Below are 21861 nucleotides of genomic sequence, written 5' to 3' on the forward strand. Positions count from 1 at the left end.
ATAATCCTGTACATTGTGAATTAAAGTTGCTTTTTTGTGACGTGAATCAGTGCGAAATACACTTAGCTACACGGTACTCCAGTATTTTCTTTCTCTGGATCTTTGTTTTATTGATATCTGTCTTGACATCGCGCGTTATCTGCAATATTAACACGGTATTCTGCTGTGATGATAGTGTTGGTTTTTCTTTCATTCTAAATATACGCTATCTATTGATCACAGTTTGGATCAGAAACTTCTTGAAAAAGGCATTGCATTTTTTCGGTGAAGTCTGAAGCTCCGGTAAACTATATACTGCTGTGATCCAATAATAATTAATTTCAAGCATGGCAGAACAAAGCTTATGGTACATAGAAGCAATAATACAAATTGGGATGTAGTTGATAACGTGAACCTTCCAAATTACAAGTCTACAGTAGTTTTCATCATACCACTGGCTGTGATAGGCCATTGGTTAACAGATCCGAGAGTCATGTATTTTCGTAACTTGTCTTAAAACAGATATCCGATGTTACGTTAGGTTCTAACACGCTAAATAATCACCAATGAGACAGTTGTGAGCGTAAAACGTTAACATAAATATATGACGAAACGATACATTCATTCTCAAATATACATAATGCAAAAGTGTTGCAGTGATCAACCTCCTAACTCCTATAAGCAATAAAAAAAATTCCTGGACCAATGGAGTAAGCATACCCTGTCGACCGATCACACCCGCTGTGAGCTTTATACCTTTATCCTAAGTGAACACCAGTGTGTCAAGAATGGCCTAACAATCAGAGTGAAACACGTCAAACACCATTTGACCCAATGATATGTTTTATTCTGAAACTGGATCACCATAACGACCATATAGTTTGTGAAATGCTGATTTTAAACGAGGTTGTTGGAACCCCTGCACCATCAGCTCGTTTTTCAGTAGCCTGTTTCGATATTAAAACCTGATAACACGAAGAACACGCAGAACCACTCCTTGTGTATCGAATTATGTGATCGCACCTTTCTAAATTATAATCATAAGACTGTTACTGGAAGTTCCTGTAAAATAATGCAATTGTGTTTTCCAGCTCATATTCTTAAGAAGGATAACTCAACTGACAACTCAACTGTATGACAAACGGGATGATTTCAGCTTCTCCATCGTCAACTTCCCACATTTATGTAGCAATATTCCATTATCACCTGTATATGGTGTTTATATATCACAACTGATTTGATATGCAAGAGCTTGTTCTGGGTATAGTCAGTTTTTAAATCGAGGTAAGCTACTGACAAACAAGTTGATGGTACAAGGATTTCAACAGTCTCGATTGAACTCAGCATTTCGGAAATTCGATGGTCTTTATAACGATCTAGTTCGTCAATACAACCTCGCATTGGGTCAAATGCTGTCTGACGTGTTTCATACCGATTGTTAAGCCGTTCTTGGCACACTGATTTTGACTGCGGATAACTCCGTTTACCTGATCAGAATATTGGGCTCACGGTTGGTGTGACCGGTCAACGGGGGGTGCTTACTCCTACTAGGCAACTGATTCCACTTCTGGTGTGTCCAGGGGTCCGTGTTTACCCAACTATCTATTTTGTACTGCTTGTAGGAGTTATGAGATTGGTCACTATTCGTTATCTTCACCTTGCATTTATTCACTTACTGATATTAATTGTATATATTTCTTTCTCTTTCAGGTACCTCAGCAGCAATCAAATAACAAAGATACCCGATACAGCATTCTCTGGTCTGGTGAATTTACAGACTCTGTAAGTGTATTTTACTTGTAATTGTTAACAAAAATAAACGATAAGAAAATCCTCTGTATAATACCCGTTTTACGAAATATAACAATACATATTTAGGCTTGTAAAATAAAACATTAGAATCTTTATCACACATACAGAACAAGTACATTCGTGTCAAGATTATTTTCAGGATCTCTAGTCAGTTTAAACTGGACAAAATATTCACGACAATGATAGTGTACACTTTCTGAACATGTCCTCTATGGGACATTCGCAGTATCTTGTTCAGATGTATTTTAAACAGAAATGTGAATCAGGAATCAATGATAGGCATTTGTATGCTCAAAGAAAGTCTTACTGGCTGTGTTTATAATGTAGAGACTATTGCAGATAGGATTGGGTCAGTTGGTCTGACCTGAATTTTGAGTGAGTGAGTTCGATTGCTCTCGGTCGGTGTAAAATTGAGCACTCCTATGGTAGGGATATTGATAATCCTTTTCACATGTAAAACTTATTCGGTACCAATGTTGATGCACCAGCTGCCCATTTCTACAAATAATGTCTTTTCAGTGTTATATTCGATACAACTTGTGTTCTTCAAACTTTTTTTTCGAATGACAAATAATTGGAAATTAATAACATTAATTTCAAACGATGGTGTTACTGTGTTACTAGTCGAACTCTGAATCATGACAAAGTAAAGATACGCATGCAACGAGAGTCAATCTCATATTTATCATGAAAGGTGAAGATAACAAATAAGGATCAACCTTACAATCCTATAATGAATTCAAAATAACGAGTTGGGCAAACACGGACCCCTGAACACACCTAGGACGAATAAGCATCCCCTGTCGAACGGTAACATCCACCATGAGCTTTATATCATGATCAGTTAAACGGAATTATCCGTAGTTAAAATTAGGGTGTCAAAAGCGAACTGCCAATCAGAATGAAACACTCCAGACAACATTTGGGCCAATGATATTCAGTATTTGCAACTATATTGTTATAACGATGATTGCATTTGCGAAACGCATACTATAAATGAAACTCCTGCATCATCAACGTGTTTGTAAATAACCTGAACTAATCGGAAAACTGACCATACGCAGAATCAGTTCTTGCGTATCGAATAAGTTGAGAGATCTGAACACGATATGAAGGTGGGAGTTGAATATTGCTGCATAAATATGGGAAGTTGATGATGGAGAAGCTAAACTCATTTTGTAAATCAAAAAATTAATACGAAATTGATAATGGGATAAACACAAACCTTTGGAAACATGGGACAATGCCAAGTGGTTGGTGATTAAGTACATACTGCCGATAGTATCTCGGCACGAGAAGCTATATACAGAACAGACAATGCGTGTTGTTAATTTAACAAAATCCTCTCGCAATATATTACTTCACCCAGCAATATAAAACCGCGATAGTCTCTCGTGGTTTTGACTCAAGCCATGCCTAAGCAATTGCGTTGTAAATTACCGTTTTTCAGCAGAATGCTTGTTTGAAACGTATGCCTGATCGCAATTCTGAGTATAAACTATAGATCAAATGATGTCATGATGTTGTGGTATTCTGTTAAAAATCTGAGTATAAACTACAAACTACAAACCAAACGCTGTCATGATATATGCTGTGACATTCTCTTAAAATCCCTGTACCTTTATAAAAAAAATCAAATAACATATTAGATCATGTGTATGGAGTATGCGTACACAATCAGTATTTTCATTCCACGTTATTGTGTTTGTACATCCATTTATGCATTTGATTTTTTTTTTTGGAAAACCACGTTTCCCAAGCATCTGTATACATTGTAAAGTGTAACATATATCTAAATAAAGTATAATGAAGGTAAATATTTTCTTCATTCCTCGGGTAGTAAAAATTAATTGTAATAATTAGTAAGCAAAACAATCCCTAGTTGATATGAAATAGAATCAGTCGTGATGAAAACCTAGAAAGTTAACGTCTTATCCAGTGTTCACAATTAAACGTTATATCAAATATATAGAATCAATAGTACACTATATCAGGCAGAATCAATTCAGGTCTACACTAAATGCAGTAAACAAAAACATTTCTAGTCTGTAGTTCATGATATATAATATAGTATTCTAAATAAATATATGTTATCGTAAACAGAATCAATCCTATTCTGTGAAGAGGTGAAGAAAGCCAAAAGTGACCAATCTATTACATTTTTTAATGATTACTAAATTAGGAGTTGGACAAACACGGGCCCCTCAACATACCAGGGGTGTAATCAATCGTCAAAAGGGAAGTACCGCATCCCTTATCGACATGTTACTCATGCGATTGATTACTGTTAATTATCTTCACCTTTCATATGGAAAATGGAATTCCTATTGAAAGCAATATCAATTTAAATATACAGAAACAAAATAAACCATAGTACACAAAATCAATCTTAGCGTATACCAAGTAAAATCAGTCTTAGTGCATGGGAAAACAATCAATTTTAATAAAGACATGTTCTTAGAAATTCAGAAATATACTCCATTTTATTATAGGGAGGTTGGTAACGAGGTCACCATCACGATGAATATTTACATTGCATATAGTGTAGCATAGATACAATTTGTAACGTGTAGAGGTCACCCAGCCAAGTGCTGATCTCGCTCCTTGTTACTTTACTTGCGTGATCAAGAGAGAGACTCTACAACATCACTCGAAAAGATAGCTCATTATCGAGGTAGTATAAGTTCTATCTTACACTGTTCGCTACACACACCCCTGCTCGGGAAGCTTTGATCCGATGCTTAGCGTGAGTCCTTTCTGATTTTTTAGCACCTGCTTAGTAAGGACATCCGCTATTCCCGACGACAACAGTCGTCGTTTCCGGACGAAGCCACGTCCTTATCGAGATATTCCAAAATACTCTAACTGAAGGCCTCCTAGCAAACACCAGAATTTGATATACATTGACAACTTATGTCTCCATCTCAGCCTATGTTGTTTGTAACTGTGTTATAGATATCTTTCGTCACTACCTGGTAATAGCTTTATTCATCATATTGTCCTTGAGTTCACAAATAAAGACGTTTAGCTTCTTATGAATTGTCCGCTCTTCTGTAAGCAGAACCTATAATGTTAATATTTTTGTCTCGCATTCTCCAGCTCCCTCTGTCGCTGGACACCCCTATTTTCCAGATAGGACATGCGATCTTCAAATATGAAAACCTGATTGGTATGCGTGTCTTCCTTTTCAGCCTTGATGGCTTCGCATTGATCTTGCATCTGATTGAGCTTCTCTGTCATCCCTGAGCTGTAGTTGTCTTTAACTTTCCTAGAGTATTTGTTTTTCATTTGCGCGAGCTGTGCTTGCCAGTAAGTCCCCTTTCCCCAACCTTCCTGTGAGTTTCGTCATTTAACTCTTGATAGCGTTTTGTTCTGAAATCTACATCTTCCAGCAGTCATTGTACAGTTGTATTTAGCACAGCCTTAACTCCTTAGACCCCCCTCCTCCTAAGAGTGTTTCTCCAGCTCTACTATTTTTCTGTCATGTGTCATTTGTCTGTCATAAGCTTCGTTATGTTCACGATTTATTGCCGTGAAGTCTACTATTTTTTTCACTGATTTGCTTCAGTTGTGAATTATCCCCTTCGAAGATGACACATTATCCTGCTGTTCTTCACACAGTGTCCTAACTTCCTCTCGATATTCACTTATTTTTTTTTTTTTTGGTTTGTTTTCCTCCACAGCTGTTCCCTGATATAATATAAATTTCTCTTCCCCGTTTTCTTGCATCAAACAGGATGTGGCTTTAGTGGATTATACTCACATATCACTTTTTGATATTTGCAAATGTCCGCATTCCATTTTTGCAGCATTAATTCCATAATATCATATATGTTGCACTTTTCAGTGGTGATTGCTCGTTTGTGGCGGTATCGTATGAAATACTCTGGCCATTTACCGTATTTAGTAAATATCTGATTGCATGTTTCTTTGTCAGCTGTTCATCTACGAATACTGATTTTGCTTTGTTCAGCAGTGAATGTATTTTTGATGAAAATTTTAGAATATATTCTTGATATTGTCTTCTCATGTTCTGCAGCTGAGTTCCATAGATTTCTAGCAAGGTAATCACGTAATCGCTGTGTTATGGCAGAATACAATTCAGAAATATTAGGCCTCACAACTGGACTAAGTTGAGTCGCACATGTAAGTGAATCATCCTTCAAGCAAAAAGATAACTCCTCGGACTGTCTATGGGCAGTCCAACGAATTATTTATGAAATCATGTTTGATTGAGTCCACAAGAATTTTCTAGATTGTTTTGGTTTTTACCATTAAAACTTGGCAATCTTTCTTTAGGCTCATCACGATTAGGAGTTTCGTGATTTTCTTGAAATTGGTTCTTTCTTATTGTTCCACAAATTGTGTCCACTGTATTCATTTCCATATTCAAATATCCGTACATTGTTACTGGATATATGGTAATGAGAGTTTATATTTCTATTATTAACCCGATAAGAAAATTGTTATTCATTCTTTGTTTGTCTTCACATGCAGCTGTCATGCATATTTTCTTCCAAGTTTTTGGTATAGCCAGTATTGTGATTATGCATGATAGATGTGACATCGTATGTGCCACAACAACATATAACTGGGCCAAATGCTGTCTGACGTTTTTCATACCGAGGTCTTTCTTGGCACACTGATTTTAACTATGGATGACTCCGTTTACCTGATCAAGATACAGGGCTCACGGCGGGTGTGACCGGTCGACGGTGAATGCTTAATCCCCCTAGACACATAAATCCACCTCTAGTATATCCAGGGTTCCATGTTTGCCCAACTCTCTATTTTGCATTGCTTATAGGATTTATCATATTGATCACTTTTATTTCCCTCTCCTAGTTAAGATTAATCATTGGCAAGAATAAGATACTTGTTCACCTATTCATTATGTTTACACTTCATTAACAGCTAAAAAAACCGCTGTCGTCAATTGTTACGAATTTATTTGATAAAGAACAAGTTTAAAAATTAACAAATCTATTTAATTAAATATTATTACAATAAATCAATAATTTCAAATTTTTAGTGTCCTTAACTCAGTGCTCTCTTCTTTACTCCTACCAACGCTAACCTTGACTTCAGAAATCTTCACGAGCTCTTAATTTTACAACTGGGCATCTAATTGCTGACAAGTAATTCTAATCACTAACTCAAACTGCTAGCGACATTCTGTTTTTTTTTTTAGATAAGAGATGTTTATCAAGACTCGGTTGTAAATAAGTAGATAACTAGGTCACCACTACATTGAGTATCTACATGTTTTAAAGCAACACATATATAAGAAAGTATATCAATAAAACAAGAAATACACAGAAACATTCGTTATTTTTCAAGCTGTGCCACATTTTCAACATAATCACGGTCATTTCTAATTATAAACAACAAGATCGGGATCGAGATATCCATGACATCGTCCGAATTCCTGTAATATTGAGGAGATAAGAAAGCAGTATGTAAAGATTTCCCGATGTGTGTCAAGTATAAACGATGAGACATGTGTTTTATAACAATAAAGTGACAATATTACTAAACGTAGTAAATGATAATACTGTAGTAGGAATTTGTACAACCTGCACAAAACACAAAAATCAACCAAATCTGCTTTTTCTCTATAAATAAATAGGCGTTACATAAACATTTATTACAAGGATACAGTAAACACAATAATTCATAGTGTATGCTAAACAAAATTAATATCAATGTGTAGTAAACATAATCAATTCTAATAAATTGTAAACAAAATTAATCCTAGTGTAAAACAAACAAAATATATTCTAGTGTATAGTACAGAATCAATCCCAGTTCAAAGTAATGGAAATTAAACCCTACTGTGAAGTCAATAAAATCAATCCTACTGTACCCTAAACAAAATCAATCTTCGGGTGTAGTGAACATAATCGAATCCGGTATATATTCAACAAAATCAATGTTAGTGTAAAGTAAACAAAATCAAACTATATTGTGCAGTAAAAACATTAATCATAATGTATACTAAACAAATGCGTCTGTACAAATTGTATAGCAAACAAAAATAATGCATAGTAAACGAAATCAAACCTAGTGCATAGCATACCGAATCAATTTTTGTGTACGATAAACAAAATCAACCCAAGTGTGTTGTAACGGAAATGAATCCCAAAGTGTTGCAAACATAATCAACTCTAGTGTATTTTTAACAAAATAAATCGTAATGCATCGTAAACAAATCGACACTGGTATGTAGCAAACATATTGAAATATAGTGTGTGGATAACGATATGAATATTCCTGGTCATATTGAATCCAACTTGTCAATGTCGACGGAGTTAATGTTAAATTATGTTTAAGAACAGCACCGGTTATCTATAAAATATAGCAATTAGAGAGGGTATTGTCTTTATTGAAATGGACATTACTTTCGAAGTTGTTTTATACTTACTACGCGTCTACTAAGAGATGCCGTATTTCAAATCCATTCTCAAAATACAATACGACAGTTTTCGTATGTGTATCTACCACAGGTCCATTCTATCGAAAGTGTTCAAACATTTCGGACATTTAAAGCAAACATCGCAAATCATAGTTTATGCTAAGGTATGTAGTGGAAACTACTGCATTTATTGTATTGTGTATGCTTATAATATCACACTAATAGTCGTAAAAAGTTACCATATATTTATTTTGATTCAGATTGTTGAAACTTATGTATAATGTTATTAAATTCAATTGATTGGCCATTAATATCTCACAAAATTGAGATGTTAGTCTGTCAATAACAACTTTATCAAATTAGATACACAGATGTGAACCAGATAAAGAAGACTTAGTGGTGTCAACTATGATATATTGACGCCGTATATGTATGAAAATTAAAAAAAAAAACATGTTGATAGATGAACTTTCGTTGGTATATCTTATCTTGAGTTAAAGGTCACATAATTTTTTTTTGTAAACTCGTGACCAAATTTCATTGAACTACAATCAAACTAGTGGCATGTGCAAACACAATAAACCCGCTTATATGATTAAGAGAAAGAGTTTGGACCAAGTGTTACCAATCGACACGATATTCTTACTCCTCCTGGTCATTTGATCCTACTTCTGGTTTGTTCAAGTCTCCGCGTTTCCCAACTCTATTTGTTTAATACTTTATCGCAGTTATGATTTACATCATGATCGTTATTTTCACCTTTCCTTTGTACAATTAAAAATTGTGCAACAAAGACTGATATATATATATATATATATATATATATATATATATATATATATATATATATATCAGGAAAAAATAAAGGTTAATATTCAATTCGCTTACTCTTTAGGGGACACAAATAACAAATTCAACATAGAACAACACATGTAGCGCTCAGGAAAACACCAACAATACACATAAGAATGAACCAATTTAAAATAATCCCCCTAGTCAAAACGTTGTCTAGTGTTGTAAATGTACAATCTAAGTAAGTACAATTTGAAAATGAATGAAGCCGATGCATTTAATGGCAAAAGATATATTTTCGATGTGTAAATTCAAACCATTACATTTGAAAACAATTTCCATTGAAAATTGTGATTGTGAGTAAATAAAGGAGTTAGTTGATTTGTTCCTAGCAGTCATACATTCACCAGTCCATGCAGAATGGGGTCATTTGAAAATGGAAGTGCGTGTTTTGCACGATGAAGTTTCTTTTATTTTAAATTCTGAGTGACCATATACTGACCTGTGTTGTATATAACCTAACCTGGTGCAGTTTATGCTTCACATAATCTGTTTCAGTGATTATAAAGCTTAAACTACACTACTCTAGGTCTATACCGTGTGATATAGGTCATCATTTCTGTAAAAACCATGTACATATGTAGATAATATGGTGTTAAAGTACCCACTACGCTATTCTCGAAAAGATAAACGATAGAACACGATACACGCACGATACGTTAAGATACACATGGGATACGATAGGCTACACACACCATACGATGTGATAAACGAAAAAAAAACCTGATAAACGCAAATACGATAAGCGCTCTTCATGATATATACAAATTGTGATAAACGAACATCACGATGGATCTGATCAACGCAAAATGCGATAAACGCGCTTCACCATAAATGCAAAACGCGATCAATGATCTTCACGATAAACGGAAAATCTGATATATATGTTGTAAATTTAGAAATAATTTAGACAGAACGAAATGTTGGGAGGTAGAAGATTATGTTGATATTAATTGAAATATATCAATATTCACTATTAACTAGACAGGTATATAAAAGAATCAAATTGAAAGGCAATAATGTATTTGCACAAATAATTATCATATTTTTTTGTTTTGAACTTGCTGATATAAATGATACATTTTATTCAATAATCAACATGTGCTTATTCTGTTCAACATAAACCTTTTGCTATCAGTAAAAGACAATTCTTGCCAGTAGAAATCCTGTAAGTTTGAAACGCCTTCATTAACCAGAAGGCAAATTGATATTTGATTTGTTCACTCATCTACTAGATGAAGACCTGCGCATGCGCAGAAAATTGAAATAGAGCTGTTGAGTTTTGGGTTTTTGAGGATTTACACACAAATTTTTCAACTTCAAACAAACATTAATACATCAACTACTAATAAAACGTATACTAAATTGAAAACTGGAGCACCCATCCCTTTTAGTAATGAAAACAATGATACTTTGAATTCTGTTGTATGATTAAGCCTTTACCAGTTTTGCTAAATATACATTAATCAACGACTATTCACGTTCCTCGCTTTATTTACCCCATTTCAGTCCGTACGTTAATCTACGAAACTAATTCGTGTCCTCCTTCTCATTTGTTTCACTGCAGCAGTGGTCAATAGCTTAGATCATTTGCCTGACATGCGAATCTCATCCGCGACAGACCCAAGTCGTCAAAACAGGTAGTACGAATTCCATCGCCAAGCACTCGACATTAAGGAAGGTTGCCACAGGTCCTCTAAGACGACCTTAAAAACAGATGATCCCTACCACGGTAGATACAGTACACTGTTCAATGACCGTAAGCGCCGAGCAAAGGCCTACATTTGAAGTATTTCATCGGTCTCGGTTACGCCTCCATATGAGTGAACAATTCTCGAGATAAACGTTAAACAGATAAAATCAATCGATAAATCTCCTTTATTTCCGATACCTGTATGCGGTCAATTGGTGCCCAATCGGCGGATCTTTATAGGTAAGGTGTTACAACCCCACCCATTTGTTTGATTGAAATAGATCAATGCTAAACAATCACCTCTATAGCGTAGCAATAAGATCCATTTATATTTACATACTTCGTCTCTCTCTCTGTGTACAATATTCCTAAACTTGTTATAAAACCTGATTTATATACCAAAAACAAAACAAAACAAAATTTGAAAATTACATTCTATACTTATGTTGAAATTCCTTTCAAATGATTGAAAGAATGATATCATCGTTGATAAGGTTATGTAATTACAATGGACTATTTGTAATCTGTCCAATCAAATAAAACAGCATAGATATTTCTTGACCCACGCTACTATTTTTTTTTCTTCAAACTTATCATTTGAAATCAGGAAACTATAAAATATATGGACCTGAATAAATACTACAACATAACATCAATATAATGCATAGTGACATACACTGTGCTTGATATCCTGCCCCAGTGGCTCTTTTCTTTTAATGTCTATCATCTGGTAATGCAAGTTAGGTTTGGCTGAAATTTTACCAGACCCCAATATCATTTAAACAATTAAGCTTTCCTGGAATGCGAAATTGAACCAAATAATATTTTGTGTAGCAATGGGGTGTATTTTGCATCAAGCAATAAGTTCACCACAGATTCAACAATTGCAACTACATGTACTGACTGTTAAAAAACAACTACACGAGATGATATTTCTATACGTTAGATATCCCTACACTATGAATTCTAGTTGGTACTCAAAAGTAATTTGAACATGCTCAAATCCATATCTTAATAGCGTCAAATAAAACGAATAAATATAAATAAAAGACGACTTGTTTTATTAGCACTTTTGAGACGGTTCAAACATGTTTGTGCATACTGTGTATACTCTAAAAATCCTTTACCAAATATAGAGTAACATCAAGGTGAAAGGGTACACTGGCTAATCCATTTACGTAACAAACATGTCAACCGTAGGGTAATTTGGATAATAGGTGAAGATAACGGACATTGATCAAGCTAATAAACAAATGATACGTGGAAACATGAACAATTAAAATGTACTCGTGTCTTGTTTCATCGGGGAATGAAGATATGTATCATTGCAGAAAAGAGGCATAACCCGAGTATACGGGTTATACATTTTTTCTGCAAATTATTTTCTTGTTTATTTAACAGTGAAACTAATTTTGAAATGAAAGAAGCTGACCAAGTTAAAGGGAATCGATAGGCTTCTGATATACGAATAAAAGTCATTGTTCTTTAAAAATTTTCCATTCATAGTGGTCAAAGTAGATATAGAAAACTTAGTAGATGGTCCATGCAGATGCAAGTCTACATTTTACAACTTGTTAGCATTGAATTAAGTTTCATCCGTGTGGTACAGTTTTCCGTCGTAGATAATATGACAAGTGTAAAATTTCGAAGTAGGTCAAATTGCCTTAGTTAAACAGAGAAGTTTCAGATTTTTTCAGGTAGTTTCGGTGTTTAGGTTACCTATTACACACAGGTGAGAACATATGTTATTGTTCATCGTGAGTCGTCCGTCGTTCACTAACATCGGAATAGTTTTAACTCTTGGTAACTAATTTCAAAGTATTTTAAAAATATATATGAAGGACCTTTGGAAGAGGCGGGCAAAAAATGAAAATACGAGGACAGCTGCACTCCCGAATATTTAAGAGCGGGAAAAATGTCCATTCTTTAAAAATAGTCGCCTCTACAACCATACATCTGTAAGGGAAAATAATCCATATATAGCAGGGAGGTTATCCACCAAAATTGTAAATTCATGCTCCTCTCGGTAGATGTTAGACTTCAGGGCTGATGCAAATTTAGTATGTAATGTTTTTACCCAAATATTTATCTACTATGTTCTACAATGCTCTTGATACTAAAGTGAGATTAATTGTATAATTAGAGTAAATATATCATAGGGAGTAAACTTTTGGTCCCGGGATGCTGCCGAAATCCTTGCAGGAGTTTCTGTTTTTATTCCTGGAGTCACCCATTTAAGCTTCCTCATGCAAATTAATAATAAATATATTTAGGAAGATGTCAAAATTATTAATTTCGCAGCTGCATAATATGACAGGTCAAATAAGTCATATCGTATGAATGTATAGAGCTCAGGCGGGTGTGATCGGTTGACAAGGGATGCTTACTCCTCCTAGGCACCCTATCCCACCGTGTTTGCCCAACCCTCTATTTGTATTGCTTATACGAGTTATGGGATTGCTCACTGTTTATTATTTTCACCTTTCATTGTTATAATGCTCTACAGGTTATATTTTGTTTTCATCTAATGCTACACTCTCAATGTTTTGCAAAACCCTTATATTTGCTTCTCAAGAAAAAAATTGTACCAATACATATATCAGAAGTAGTGTAAATCAATCGTGAGTATTAACCTATTCTAAAAAACCTTTAATAAATTTGAAATCACAAAGCTAGTCTCTAATCAACAACATCAAGAAGTATAGTTTTTCTAGGTCTCGTGGACACTTATTGTCTAGACTGTTTTGGCACCAGAGACAGTTGCCCCTTCAACAAAAATGGCAAAGGGAACCATTTACACCAAGTGATCAGTCATTTAATAATCACTTTACTGAACACCACTCTGATTTTACAAACACGTGGTATGTTGTTGATGTGAAGAAGAAGCTGGGGTTCCCCATTGACAATGTATTCGTAGTATTTGGTAATCAGGTCTTTCAACATTCTCTTGTATTTTCCACAGTGTGAATTGTGCTCCTGTATTAGGTTGGTATTCTGAAGAGAAAAATATGCAATTAATTAACTCGTACATGGAACCTATATGTTGTTATTGTCGTAATCTTAACATTTAAATATATCGAGGACGTTTTATTCATAAGCACTAGTTATTTTCGTTTATATTTCGATTCTATAAATCCCAGTGATCTCCATTCTTGGGTCACTGTTAAATATTTTAATTAATATAACTGTTGATGGCAATTAAAATGTCACTCATCATTATGACAAACGGGAAAAATGTTTCTCCATCGTGAACTTCCGATATGTATGTACTAACATTCTACCATCACCTGCATAAAGTGTTCATTTATTAATTATGAACTTAACAAACATGGTTCAGTTGCATAACTGTATAGCTTGTTCGGCGTATACTCAGTTTTTTAAAATCTTTTATTTAATGCAATATCAACAAATATATAAATCATTCATCAACACTATTCCCTTACAGGAACAGCGTTCTACATATTCAAATATATTTTATACTTTAATGAATTTGTAGTGGATTATATAACACAATTTTATGCTAAAGGAGGAAAAAGATGTTTTATATCAATTTTATTTTCAACATAGATGTATTTTAAAGGGTATACAGTAAAGTTTACAATAATTAGATTGGATTTTCAAGTCATACAAAGCTAGTGTTTACCACATCAAAGGCTACCTCCGTTTACCTGTAAGACACACTACCACATACATGAAAAGTCAAATTGCCTCCAGGTAAACAAAATGCGAAGGAACCGACCCCCCACCCTTACCGGGCCTCTCATATACAAACTTTCTTAAATATATTTTAAATACATATATTTGAATACGCTTGTTCTACAATGTATCGATATGTATTTAAAGCCCATTTCACTGAGATATATCAATTTTCACTGTTACAAGAGGTTTCAGTTCGTCTACAATTCATTTTATATTGATAAATCTTGAGTACAAAAAAAAATAGAAATATTAAGAACCTCTGATAGATTTGTTTCATTATCAAAGCCTATGGCGATATGTTTCCAAGAAATATCAATATTTAGTGCATTGTTAATCCTTTTCCATATTCTTTTAGACGTTATGTAGGCATATATAAGATGTGCTATGCTTTCAATTTCACCACAGTTTTCACAATATTTTTGTATATTTGAATTTCATTTGCTAACATTCAAATTACAATTGACAAGTTTATGTAACAATTGATAGTTAAACTCTGACAATTGTTTATCTGAAAATTTTTCGACTTTTAGTAGGTCAATTGTCTTTCATAAATGTTTTTGAAATGTCAATTTTTTCCGTCCAAAAGGTTTCTGTGATTGGCTTAATAAATTTGTTATCAACTAATATGTTATATAAGAAAGATGCTTTAATATTCAATATATTAAAAAAAAATTATCTTTTTAAAATAATACATGCATGGAAGGTAAAAATAACGAACAGTGGTCAATCTCAAAACATATACAAGCAATACAAAAAATATAGTTGAGCAAACACGGCCCCCATGGACACACCAGAGGTGGGATCAGGTGCGTAAGAGGAGTAAGCATTCCTGCGGAACGGTTGTCTGTAATATTAATGTAGGGATTTTCTTTGCAGTCAAACATACCGGTAAAACGATTGAACATTGTTTTTGAAATATAGTATTCACAGATAATATTGTTTCTATGGGATATTGGATCTTGAAAATATTTAAAATTTCTAAATACACCATTATTATCATAAAAGTCTTTGGCGTATAGAACTCCTGACTTGTCAAAATTGGGAAAATAAATTGGATGCTTTTTGAACTGAAATAAGTTTCCTTTCTAAATTGGTAAATATAAGGATTCTTCTGAAGTACAGACTGTGGACAAAAGTATTCGCACGATCGCGTCATTTTTCAAACGTGTTTATCGAGTATCATGCACTGCGGGTTATCTCTCTTTGCACAGAATCGAGGTAAGCTACTGAAAAACAAGTTGATGGTACAGGGATTTCAACAGTCTCGATTGAAGTCAGCATTTCGCAAATTATATGGTCGTTATAACGATCTACTTCGTCAGTACAACCTCGCATTGGGTCAAATGCTGTCTGACGTGTTTCGTACCGATTGTTAAGCCGTTCTTGGCATACTGATTTTGACTGCGGATAACTTCGTTTGCCTGATCAGGATATAAGGCACACGGCGGGTGTGACCGGTCAACAGGGGGTGCTTACTCCTCCTCGGCACCTGATCCCACCTCTGGTGTGTCCAGGGGTCCGTGTTTGCCCAACTATCTATTTTGTAATGCTTATAGGAGTTATAAGATTGATCACTGTTATTTATATACACCTTACATACATGAGTTATCCTTTCACCGATGATGTATTTAAAATAATGAAGGTCAATTATGTGACGTAATGATGTTTGTGTTCGTCTGCAACTATGTTTATACATGCACGGTAGTGATTAGAAAACATGGGTTGTAAACATCGGAACTGGATATAGGCTCATAAGAAAACATCGTATCATTAGTTCAGGGCTGTAAAAGTTCCGGGGAAGTTGTAAAATTATTATGAATTCCTATATCAACTGTCTATGGAGCTTGGTATAAGTTTCGAGTGCAAGGTACAACAGAAAATTAACAAAGAAATGGACGAAGAATAATATTGAGTGCAGGTGCACAACGCAGACGTGTTAGATAGACACTGTTGGATAGAAAAAGACCACTGCCGGACGTTACAAAAATGTAATGAAAATAGCAATGCAAATATTTCAAAGAAAACTATTTGGCGATGTTTAAGACAGAAATGGATACTAAATATGTATTTGTATCAAGAAAATACGGTCCAAGTTAAAAATCGTGTAAAACGTGCGTAATGGTGTGCGGGTAAAATAAACTGGGCCGTGATATGTGAAATGAAAATGGTAATTTCTTCTGACATGTGCCAGATTGTCTTTGGAAAATGCGGTCGAGTATATATATGGAGAAGAAGTGATTTAAATATTGACTGTTGGACTGTATTTTCCCTCGAAACTGGTAAAATATTTAGGGATGCATTACGTGTTATGGCGTTATCACTCTTTGCAGAGCCTATACATATAGCAACATGAATAATTATGAACAATACGTAGAAAACGTGTGGCTTGTATAGCAGAACTATTTCAAGACTACTATTTTCTGTTGATGGATGGTCATGCACCTGTTCATTGATCTTGTCTTTCAACCAATTACAAAACTGACAAACAAATTACAGAACTGAAGTGGCTCACACAATCACCTCATCTATGCCCCGTAGAAAACATATTGCTGGTAATTAAAAGAAAACTTCATGTTGCATTCGTACATTAAATTATGGTGATGAACTGTATCACAAAATTCTGGAAATCTGGACTTCATTTACAGTAAATTATACAAAATATCCATGCACCCTTCCACAACGAGTGCGCCAAATTCAAAGGGTCCGAGAGTATATCACGAAAGTATTAAGGTACTTCGCCTTCTTTTATTTTATTGATTATTGATAGAAACAAAATGTTTATTTACAATATCTTTGCATTTACAAGTTATTTGTCCTGTTCAGACACTCAAAAAATATGTTTGTTTACCGTCAAGCGTTTTTGATAAACAAAACGGGCGTCATGGCCCGTGCAAATACTTTTGTCCACAGTCTGTAGTTATAGAGATAGCTTTATTTATTTTGGTTTTGTTAAAAGCGCAAATTACTTCTGTATAGAACAACGTCATCAATTAATATCTTTATATTCTTTTACATCTTTTAAGTTTGTTTTAATTATATACCTCTTTTGAGATTTATGTTCAAGAAATGTTTACAAACTGGATGTAGTACTTTGCAGACGTGTAATCTAAGACACTTTTAATAAGAAAAAATGAAATGAAAATTAAAAAAAATATTGATCCCAAACTTCATTTCCTTTCCAATGAGTGTATTTCTTTTGATTCTTTCCCCTATATTACATAGATAATTAAATATCGTTTTGTTCAGTTGCTTAATTATTTCATAAGGGAGATTGAGAATTATCGACGCATTACATTGTAATTTAGAAATAATGAGATTATTGATTATCTCTTGTTTGCCTACAATTGTTAAAAATCTTTCTCCCCAGTTATTGAGTATGCTGATAATTTGATGAATTGTTAAATTTCGTTCTCCCCAGTTATCGGGTATGCTGATAATTTGTTGAATTGTTATTTTTTTTCTCCCCAGTTATCGAATATGCTGATAATTTGATGAATTGTTAAATTTCTTTCTCCCCAGTTATCGGGTAAGCTGATGATTTGTTGAATTGTTAAATGTCTTTCTCCCCAGTTATCGAATATGCTGATAATTTGATGAATTGTTAAATTCCTTTCTCCTCAGTTATCGAGTATGCTGATAATTTGATGAATTGTTAAATTTCTTTCTCCCCAGTTATCGAGTATGCTGATAGTTTGATGAATTGTTAAATTTCTTTCTCCCCAGTTATCGAGTATGCAACGATAAGAAAATTCTCTGTATAATACCCGTTTTACGAAACAATACATATCTATATTTGTAAAATAAAAGATCCGAATTTGTATCACACACACAAAAACAAGTACAATCGTGTCAAGGTGAATTTTATGAATATCTAGTCAGTTTAAAATAGACACAATATCCACGACGATGGTACTGAAGATGTCGTAGATGGAAGATTCGCAGTATCTTGTTTCCATGCATCTTAAACAGAAATGTGAATCGGAAATACATGATAGGCATTGGCATGTTCCATGATAATTTTACTGGCTACGTTTATAATATAAAGGCTATTACAGATACGATTGAGTGAGTTGGTGTGACCTGAATTTTTAGTGAGTGAATTCAATTGTTCTCGGTCGGTGTAAAATTGAAAACATCTATCATAGGAATATTAATATTTTTTTCACAATTGAAACTTAGACGGTGCCAATGTCGATGTACCAAATGTGCATTTTGACAAATAATGCCTCTTGAGTGATATATTCGATACAATTTGTGTTCTTCAAATTGATTTCAATTCTTTTTTTTTTTTTCGAATGACAAACAATTGGAAACCAATACTAATAATTTCAAATGATTATGTTACTCATTAATCGAACTGAGAATCATGACAAAGTTAAGATACACATATAACAAAATTAGTCGATTGCATCTTCATCATGAAAGGTGAAGATAGCGAATAATGATCAACCTCATCGATCATATAAGTAATACAAGATGACGAGTTTGGCAAATACGGACCCCTGGACACACTGTAGGTGGGAACATGTGCAAAGTAAGAGTGTCTCCTGTCGAACGGTCACACCCACCATGAGCTCTATATTACGAACAGGTAAACGGAATTATCCGTAATTAAAATGGGTGTGTCGAACTAACAATCAATATGAAACACGTCATACATCATTTTATCCAATGATAGGCTGTCTTTGCAACAATGTCATTATAACGATCATGTAATTTGCGAATTGCAGACTTTAATTGAAACTCATGAATTATCAATTTGTTTGTTAGTGGCCTGAACCAATCTAATAACTGATCATACGTTTGACAAGTTATTGTTTATCGCATCAGTTATGAGATCTGAGCATGATATGCAGGTGGGAATTTACTTTTAATGCATAAATATGGGAAGTCGATGATGGAGAAGCTAAACTAATTCCGTAAATCGCAAAATGAATACGAAATTGATCACGGGGCAAACAGAAACCTTTGAAAACACGAGACAATGTCAAGTGGTTGGTGATTAAGCATGTGCCGACTATAGTATGAGCACGCCAGGAGCGATATGCAGCACATGTATATTGTATTATCTCCTTCACGCATAGCTGTTATCATTAGACGAATTTGACTCCACTTTTTTGACACACTGTTTTCCCCTATAATAGATTTAAAACTTCCATTGTTATTTTGGATTTCAAACATTTAAGCAACTCATCTCACAATGTATTACTTCACCCAGCAATATAAACTCGCGATATTCTCTTTTCGTTTTGACTCAAGTCATGTCTAACAAACTGCGTTATGAATTACCGTTTCTCAGCAGAATGATTGTTTGAAACGAATGGCTGACCGCAATTCTGAGTATAAATTACAGACCAAACGCTGTCATGGTATATGTTGTGACATTCTGTTAAATTGCTGTAGCTTTTTTAAAATTCCAAATGACATATTAGATCATGTGTATGGTGTCTGAGTACAAAATCAATCTACCCATTCCACGCTATTGTGTTAGTACATCCATTCATTCATTTGATTTTTTTTCAAAACCTCGTTTCCCAAGCATTTGTATACATTGTAAAGTGTTATATATCTCTAAATAAAGTATAATGAAGGTCAATATTTTCTTCATTCCTCGAGTAGTAAAAATTAATTGTAATAATTAGTAAGCAAAATAATTTCAAGTTGATATGAAATAAAAACAGTCGTAATGTAACCGAGAAAGTTAACGTCATATTCGGTGTTCAGAATTAAACGTTATATCAAATGTACATAATCTATAGTATTGTATATACTCGCCTATAAGTCAGATTTTTGGTCCAAAACTCTATGTCCGACTTATAGGCGCGTCCTAAGAAAATCGGTATTTTTCTGGGCAGCGTAATGCAAGGTGAAGATAACGAACAGTGATCAATCTCATAACTCCTATAAGCAATGCAAAATAGATAGTTGGGCAAACACGGACCCCTGGACACACCAGAGGTGGGATCAGGTGCCTAGGAGGATTAATCATCCCCTGTTGACCGGTCACACCCGCCGTGAGCCCCATATGTAGTGTAGTAATATCTAGACACATCGTATTGTTTATGTATTTTAAAATTATGTATACAATTACGTATTTACATATATTCATAATTGTATCTAGTTAAGTGTATATTATTTATTTTAAAAATCATTTACATACCGGTATAACTAATTATTTCATTCAATTTAACAAATCTCTCGTTTATCGGCAAATTGGAATTGCGAACCCGATTAAATATTGAAATATTCATATGTATACCGGCTGAAATATATTTCGTAAAATATTGAATACTGTTAACAGATAATTTAGATCATCCTTCTTGACTTTTAAAATATCGAATGTTGATACAGTGAATTTTACAGGAATCCCACAATAACAATTTTCGCGAGGCGCATGCCTTTAATTAAACACGGTGTCAGGTACTGTGTAATTAGGACACCATAATTGCTTAGGTAAACAAGTGATCATTATCGATGATAAATCAAGGGGTTGCGTTTAAACCCCAAACAGATATGGCTTGGATATTGAGCACCTCATAATGATTAATTTCTGAAAATATTTTTTTTGAAACATAGGCGAAAACATTAGACCATTGACAAGAAATTGTCAACCGATTTTGACAAAAAAAGTGTACCGACTTACAAGCGGGCCAATGGTAAATTCCTACAAAATAACCTTAAAAACTACAACCAACTTATAGGCGGACCGACTTATAGGCGCATATAAACGGTAAGCAGAATCAATTCAGGTCTACACTAAATGTAGTAAACAGAAACAATTCTAGTATGTAGTTCATGACATAAAATATAATATTATAAATAAGTATATGTTATCGTAAACATAATCAATCCAATTATATTAAGGGGTGAAGGAAATGAAAAGTGATCACTCTATGTAATGATTACTAAATTAAGAGTTGAACAAATAGGATCCCTCAATATACAAGGGGTGTAATCAATCGCCAAAAGGGAAGTACCGCATCCCTTATCGATATATCACATATGCGATTGATAACTGTTCATTATCTTCACCTTTCATATAGAAAATTAAATTCCTATGGAATCTAAATAGACAGCAAACAAAATAAACCATAATGTATAGTACACACACTCGATCTTAGCGTATACCGAATAAATTTAGTCTTAGTGCATGATAAAAAAAATAATAAAGAACAATTCTTATAAATTAACAAATATATTCAATTTTGATATCGTTTGATTCCCTATTGTTTAACGTCCCGCTTGAGAATATTTCACTCATATGGAGACGTCACCATTGCCGGTGAAGGGCTGCAAAACTTAGGCCTATGCTCGGCACTTTGAACAGAGAGGTATCTTTATCGTGCAAAATTTGCTGTGACGCGAGGGCCACCCCATTTAATCATTCTTTACGACAAGCAAGGGATATTGC

General features: G+C 34.1%; 1 protein-coding gene across 1 annotated transcript in view; it reads left to right on the forward strand.

The window, feature by feature from the left end:
• The window catches only part of LOC130049293 (leucine-rich repeat-containing protein 70-like), a 1034056-nt gene that overhangs the window by 134977 nt on the left and 877218 nt on the right, over positions 1-21861 (forward strand). The gene's annotated exons all lie outside the window — the stretch shown is intronic.

Source organism: Ostrea edulis, chromosome 8, assembly GCF_947568905.1.
Source record: "Ostrea edulis chromosome 8, xbOstEdul1.1, whole genome shotgun sequence".
Taxonomy (NCBI): Eukaryota; Metazoa; Mollusca; class Bivalvia; order Ostreida; family Ostreidae; genus Ostrea; species Ostrea edulis.